The sequence below is a fragment of the Scleropages formosus genome, chromosome 9 (assembly GCF_900964775.1).
Source record: "Scleropages formosus chromosome 9, fSclFor1.1, whole genome shotgun sequence".
NCBI lineage: Eukaryota > Metazoa > Chordata > Actinopteri > Osteoglossiformes > Osteoglossidae > Scleropages > Scleropages formosus.
The window spans coordinates 26,908,364-26,916,425 of NC_041814.1; the positions used below are offsets into that span (position 1 = coordinate 26,908,364).

At 42.5% G+C, this 8,062-nt stretch overlaps 1 non-coding gene across 1 annotated transcript; it reads left to right on the top strand.

The window, feature by feature from the left end:
• The first annotated feature begins 5,376 nt into the window (after positions 1–5,376).
• trnar-ucg (transfer RNA arginine (anticodon UCG)) lies at positions 5,377–5,449 on the top strand. The gene has a single exon. It is a non-coding gene; the product is annotated as a tRNA-Arg (tRNA).
• Positions 5,450–8,062: the final 2,613 nt, after the last annotated feature.

Consider the following 8,062-nt stretch of genomic DNA (forward strand, 5'->3'; position numbering starts at 1 on the left):
TTCCAGATCATGAGTCAGGTGGGCATCTCATCAATAATACATCTGGGAGAAGCAGGTAGTGTAGTGTAGTGTAGTGTTAGAGCCATTGCCTTGCATTGAAGGGCTTTGGTTTGAATCCCACCTCCTCCTGTAGATCAAGATACTAATGGCAAGCAGATAAATGTTAACCCTGATGTGCATTATATTGGACTGCCTGCTACTTATCATTTCTCCGTGTGCTTTTAATTATAGCACCTCTTGGCTGCTTTGTATATGCTTTCAGTCAGCTAACAAATATACCTATTTACTTGATAAGATGGAGCTGTGCAAAGCTTTGCTTTTGAAGCTTTTTCTACTTGCTGGGTGTTGTAAGTTTTGTTTAGTTTGACTTGTGTTGTTACTGAGATAAATGGTAGGAAAAAAAAACCGCTTAAAAAAACAGAAATGAATCCTCGTTGACTTTGTGCTAATTTGCAGACGTATTGCATTTCTCTTATTAGTATGAAAGAGTCATTATCCCAGGGTGCAACTAGTTATGATATAATTTGCTTATTAGTGAATGAGCAGAAAAGCAGGTTGCAGTTATATTTCTGGACATTCAGAGCTTTAATTGGATGTGTTTGGGCTCATGGGGACTTGTTTTTAAGTAAGACATGAGATTGTGGTAATGCTTGTAGAAAAAACTTAAGATTCACACATTTAAGGTTTTGTAATTGTTCATTTTGCAACTCAGCACAATTTGGAGATGATACATATTGTGGCGCGCAGCGCCGTGGGTTTGGATGGGGCGAAGGAGGACGCGGAGGCAGCGTTCATAACGAACGGTTTATTTGAACATCAACAGAAAGGGAATAATGCTCTCGGTCCGAGGACCCCTTTTCCTCCAAGACCTGCGCTTACAGCCAGCCTGTCTTAACACCCCTAAGCTCTTCCAACACACCCGGAGACACGGTCACCCCACCATTTTCCCCCGACGTAACCCCAGCGGTTACGGACATTATTTACAAATTTCCCATAATGCAACTATTTACATTAAAGCAGTAACGTGGGTCGTTACAATATTAAACTCTAGTTATTCATATAAACATGTTTATATGTTGTCATATGGATTAATGAATGGGACCCTTTGTGCTAAAGTTTTTTTTTTTTTTTTTTTTTTTTTTTTTTTAAATGCATGAGATAATAATAATAATAATAATAATAATAATAATTTCCAAAATATTATTATTTTTTTGTTTTTGTTAACTGAAAGTTCTATTCAGAACTAACAAACAGTATCTGAAATATTTGTAGCAGGGTTAGTGTTAGTGGGGTACTAGGGTTACAAGAGTAACTTTATTGGATTTGTTGAGGATAAGCGCTTTGATAAAGGATCCTTAGTTAGCAGGTACTGGGATAAAACCTGCAACCTTCATGTTGAAGAAAGCCATCTATTTAACACTTGTACTACTTTCTGCTCCAAAATACATGATTTAGGGATTTTCCTTATCCTTAACCTAACTGGAAATGCCTACAAGAGAGATGACGAGGGAGGTGGTGATTTGAACTGACGATTGTCAATAGTGCCTTGAGGGTATAACTTAGAATTGATTTTGGTAGTATTTGATTCTTAGAATAATTTTCATGTTATTTTCCTAAAGTTCTGTATTAAGTGTTATGTTTCATGTTTTTGGCAATTTTTGGCTATGGGGCCATTGTGGGAAGTGGAAAGGACCATGGTGGCGGCAACGAGACCTATGGGAAATGGCCACAGGGCAATAGGCCGACCACGGGAAATGAACAAGTGGTATCTTCTTGTGAATAGTAGAGTGATGCAGAGTGCTGAACAATTGAGCGTTTGTGATATAGAACTGATGACCAGAACCAAGAGACAAACGTAGTTTATAGACAGTATGTAGGTAAGCCAATGGGCAACTGAAGAGAGCAAAGCAAAAAGCTCCCAATCCAATAAATGAGAGTAAAAAACCTCTGGGGGTCTGAGTACAAGTGGCTGGTGGGATCATTCAATGTATGAACAGCTCAGGAATGTCCACTTGGGAAAGGAATTGGATTGAGCTGGGGAGGAGATATATTTTTTGGAAGGGACACGCGTGGGAAATGGGGTCATCAAGTTAAACCAGACAAACATCAAATCCTGTCAAAGTAAGTCTCAGTAGTGCAGGCTCAAAAGATGGTGAGGCAGGTTTGGACACGGGTGTGGGAAGTGCTGAAATAATAATGAAAAAACATTCAGTTAGTTACCACTTTATGCCCTGTCACCTCCTGGACCAGACGCACACCCGTACATCACAATCGGTCAGTCGTAGCCTAAGGTTCTGATATTCCTCACCTGCCAAAGCACTAGCGTCCCAGATTGACTGTGCGGTGTACATTCTTGGGGAAGAATCGCTGATATATGACATTAACAGGAAAAAAGAGCACCTGTGATGGGTGCAGAGGACATCAGGAGTGGTTCTGAAAAGAACGGTAAAAAGCGAGACTTGACTGTGATTTTTTTTTTTTTTTTTGGGCCACATGCATTGCGACAAAGTATAGAGATGGTGTTGTGCCAATCAGACAATAGCACATAGTGCGACAAGAGCTGAACTCTGATTTTACGAGATTCCTCAATTTTGGAACCTTTTGCAAGTTTGGAAACTGCGTTCATCTTCCCATTTTGAACCGCCTTGCCACATATTACGGCTACGCATCGATCGCTCCCATCGCCTCTGCCTTCCTGCAGCACATTTTTTCTCCTCTTTGCTTCTTTATTTCAAACACAAATTTGTGCAGCTGTGTCTCAATATGGATCGCTATCCAGGGGCTGAGGAAGGGAAGGAGGGAGGGGTGACTGAGCGCGTGGGCGAATAGGTGGGCGCGTGAAACCCCCTCCTCGACAAACCGTAAGCATCGACACTCACGCTCACTGTCAAGAAAACCGCAGACATGGAGGATTTTTTTCTGCGGTTACTTCGGAGAGAACCGTAAACCTGTCAAGGCGCTGACACTTTAGGGAAAACGTTAAGCGATCGACAAAGTGTGAATGCCAAACGGGTGGGTAAGTGCACCAGCAGTCTTTCGGAGCAGCCGAGATGCTCGCCAGATGTTGCTGGCTTGGTTGAAGCTCCCTGTTAGCGTCTCCCTCGACACAGTCGAGTCCCCTTTATTTGATAATCTCTTCCGAAATAGATGAGCAAACATTTATCAGTGTCACCAACAGGGGTTGGGCAGCTCCAGGAGTTATAAAAGACGTTTAGCGAGGACTTTCCGGTGTCCGCTCCTCCACGGAGGGTTGAGAGGCAGGAGCTCATTAAACCTGGCCGCCCACCAGGCTCCTCTCTCCACACTCCGTCCTCAGATTCCCCACCCGCCCCCCGCTCCGCCATGCCTCTGGCTCGTTCTCCTCTTCTCTGTGCCACCATTCTCGCCCACAGGCCTTGGAAGCTTCTATCGATGCGACGGCTTTCCGACGAGGTTGGGGGGGGTCGTCTTGTGTTTCTCAGACATGTCGTCACCGCGTGGTTTGCTCTCTCACCCGGTTCCCTTCCCCCACCTCCATGGGGAACGTTTCTGCCTCTGCTAAGGCTAGACGACATGTGTGAACCTGAAAACGTGAAAGACAACCATGCTGAGCAAACATGAAGTACTTGAATTCCAGACCCTGCAGAGCTGTAATACCGCCAGTAAGCTGGCCGGTAAAGTCTCTGAAGATTGAGGCGCCTAAGCTTTCAGTTACTACACCATTCCTTAGTAAGTATACAACTTCTTAGCTGACACTCTTGTCCAAAGCAGCTCCTAGCTGAGCCGATATATAAAACTGGATTTTTTACTGGAGCACTTCAAAATACCTCGCTAGAGGGTGTAACAGCAAGGCTTCTCCAGGGCCTTAAATCGATAATCTTCTGAACCTGCCATAACAAACTGAACCAGAGGCCCAAAAGTAATGAAAAGCTGCAACATACAATAAAAAAAGGAACTGGTCTGTATGTTATTACTCTCCTTATTGTGACCTTTAGAGCAGAGTGAAGGAAACGAGGGTCACTGTTTGGCTGGAGATGTAGAAAACCAGGTTTATCAAACATAGACTTAACACCAAAGTGCACACACACCTATATAACTCGGGGTTAGCACATGCACATGCGCCCCAGCTCAAAATGTTGTAAATGACTGAGTTATACGTTTTCAGGTTTTTTATAATTGCAGTCTCTTAACTTTTTTATAAAATTTCTGACTGAAGCAGAGGGAACATGACCTATGTTAACCTGCAGAACTGATAGATGGCAGCAAACAGCACCCAGACTGAACAGAACCTTTGTACTGCTTTAATTTTGCATTCTTGCATTATGGGGGTCGGGGGGGCTTGGCCGGGTCCTGCTCTCTGACGGGTCTGGGGTTCGAGTCCCTGCTCGGGTGCCTTGCGAGGGACTGGTGTCCCATCCTGGGCGTGTCCCATCTTCCTCCAGCCTTGCGCCCTGCGTTGCCAGGTTAGGCTCCAGTTTGCCACGTCCCCGCTCAGGACGGGCAGTTTTTACCGTGCGTGCGGATCATGGGGGTGGGATGACCTGATGGGAAGAATGTGATACACTATGAGATGAACTTGTCAAATAGGTGATAACATATTTTAATTTTCAGTCATTTTAAAGTTTTTTTTAAATTTTTATCTTATTTTAGCTTGCAGTTAATGCTGTATCATTTAAATTTTTTATAGCCCTAATGAAGGGAATGTGACTTCAAACCATACGAGGGGGAATCACCTCAATTAAGAGGGCATCAGAATGTAATATACAAACTAGTTGTGCTATGGTCTGTAAAGCTGAATAAAGTTACACTTTCATGTCTTTTACAAATGCAAAAAATAAAAGAAAAAGCATGTCATTCTTCGTAAGAAAATATTTTTACCCTTCTCAAACCTGGGGCTCATCTGAACTCTCAGAAGGTGAAATCTGTAAATATTTTCAGGGACGACTGTATTACACACACACACTTTCTGAACCGCTTGTCCCATATGGGGTCATGGGGAACCGGAGCCTACCCGGCAACACAGGGCATAAGGGGACACACCCAGGATGGGACGCCAGTCCATCACTATGCCCCCCAAGCGGGACTTGAACCCCAGACCCACTAGAGAGCAGAACCCGGTCCAACCCACTGCGCCACTGTACCCCCATAATTGTATTATCGACCTTTTATTAATTGCGTCTGTGGTAAAAGTAACATTTGACATACAAATGGAATCATAAACAGGCTTTTGGTTCCGCTTGTATTTGTAAACCGAGGAGCTGTTAAGTCTGACATTGTTTACTGTAGTAACAGGGTTTTGGAACTATGCAATGTGAATACACTTCTGCAGTGCTTTTTTTTCTCACTTGAAAAATGTTCATTTTGTGTGTTGGGGGTAATTTTATAGCTGTCAAAGGAGACCCAGTGGCCTAATGGACAAGGTATCAGCCTTCGGAGCTGAGGACTGTGGGTTCAAGTCCCACCTGGGTCAGTCTAATACCTCGATTGTGTGGTCGATTGGTAAAACCTCAGTTACAGTAGTACTAGGAAACACCTTAACTTGGGAATACCTTGTAGTATAGTGGTAATAACTGGTGCCATTGGATCTAAAGGTCATAGGTTTTATTCCTACCTCTAGTGTCCTTGAGCAAGGTAATTACCCACTTGTATAAATGGGTAAGCTTTTAATAATGGTCACCTTAACATTGCAAGTTGCTTTGGAGAAAAGTGTCAACTAAATGAATAAATATAACTTTATATGGCCCTGACTATCAGCTTTAATCTCAGGGTTTTCCAGGCTCTCTCTCTCTCTTTTCCTCTTCAGCCCATTCTTGCTGAGAAGGCTTGTCATCCTCCAGGAAGACTGATCCACTCTGACATGCTTTTCACTGTGGATGGTCCCCTTGACATCTGAGACTGCCTCAGCTCTCTGTAGGGTCCCACCCCTGGGGAGTCATGGCTCTGAAACAAACCCCCACCCGGAGTGGGGACTGTGTGCATGGTGTTAGTCTGAAGCTGAAAACAGTGTAGCTAATGTGATATGAGACTTTAGACCAGAGGGTTGTAAGTTCTAGTCTGGGGGAAAGTAACAGATAGTCAGAAATGATCAAGCGGTGTAACTGAATACAGCGTGAGAAGTTACTCACATGATTTTATTTGCTGCAGGTGTAGGATTTAAGGCTCCTGCAATGCATCGGAAGGACTCGGGTTTGGATCCCACCTCCTTGACCAAGGTACTTAACCTGAACTGATACAGTAAAATTGCCCCGCTGTATACATGGGTAAATCACTGTAAGGAGCTTGAAACTAATTCAGTTTGGAGCGAAGTATCAGCTAGAGGAATAAATGTAAAGTAATACTGTGGAAAAAATATCAAGGCAGCTTAACTGATTTGTTCTTAAACATGAACAGTCTAGTTTATAGATTACTGCTCTCTTCTTTGTAGTCTGTCTCTTTTTCAGTTCCACTTTGGTTTTTTCATTGCTTTTATGTACTCAAATGTGAGATTCATCAAGTAAAAATGTAATAAGCTTCGGCGTCATGGTTAATTCCTTTATTATATCTTTCCGACATAGTTTTGCTGCTGCTGCTAATCTATTCTACTAATTTACACAAGACTAAATTTATGCTGTTATTATCTGCTTTGTTTTTTATTTTTATTTTCCGTTCTCTTTTTGTGTGTCTCAGTATTTCCCAGTTCATCTGCTTTCAAAAAGTGTATTTTTAACTCCTTGTTCAAATCACAGCAGCACATGCACAGATTGGGGTTCAGCTTTTCTTTCCACCTAATCTTTTCACACCTCCATGACACCAATGTCCCCAAAGGTATTTGCTGAATTACATTTACTTCACTTGTAAATATAACTACACACATCGCTGGTGTGCTGATATTATTTAACCATTTATATGACACTTTTTTCCAAGGCAACTTAGAATGTTCTTTTTTTTTTTTTTTTTTTTTTTTATATAAGGCTACTTATTTACCCATTTATGGAACTGGGTCATTTTTACTATATCAGATCAGGGTAAGTACAAGGGTATACAAGGGTATAACAGCAGAAAATCGGTCTTTCAGTCAAACCTGCGTCTTTTACAGGCAAGAACTCTAAACGTAATGCTACTTCCATGAGCCATAACTTTTCAGTTTTTATGTGTTCATGTAGAGTAGGCTCAGCTGTGTATTAGTGGGTGGTGTAGTGGTTACAGCAATAGCCTGATAACTAATGATTGAGGGTTCAAATCCCCCCCTTGCTCTTATACCCTTCCTTCAAGTGTTTATCCTGAATTGTTATGGTAAGAATTATGCAGCTCTATGAATGGGTAAATCACTACATTTTTTAGAACACAAACCTAACTGTGTCCTTCAGCAAAGGTAAATTATCTTTAATAATATAGTTGACTGACTGATTTGAGAGGTGTGTGGTGGTGCAGTGGGTTAGACTGGGTCCTGCTCTTTGGTGGGTCTGGGGTTCAAGTCCTGCTTGGGGTGCCTTGCAATGCACTGGTGTCCTGTCCTGGGTGTGTCCCCTTGTGCCCTGAGTTGCTGGGTTAGGCTCTGGTTCCCTACGACCCTGTATGGGACAAGCGATTTGGAAAGTGTGTGTGACTGATTTGAAAGGTGTTGTAAGTATGCATGTAAGTGTTTGATTCTGAGCATTATCAGAGGAAAAATAAATTAAAACATGGGTCTCAGCCTCTGCAGCAACACTTTTTGCCAGTTTACTTAGTCTGATACAAAACATCCAGTTTTCATTGCACTGACTCAGCCGACAAGGGAAAAAGACGGGACGAATCATCAGACAATCATCCGACATCATCGGAGCCCTCGTCTAAGGAAATGTGACATCCTGACATAGATTCTGTGATTATTTATATTATACCTGAGAAAAAGCGGCATCAAAAATATCATCCGGAGAGGACTGATTGTGCCAGTTCTCAAGCTCCAAAAATTGATTCTGATGTGATTCTGGAAAGTACTGTTTTTGCTGAACGGCAGGAGTTCTTCGGGAATAAAGCCCATGGTTTTCATTATCCTTTTGCCTGTCATTTCCACAACATTTAAATGTCTCAACGCTGATCCATCTCCGAGATGTTTAAAAAGACA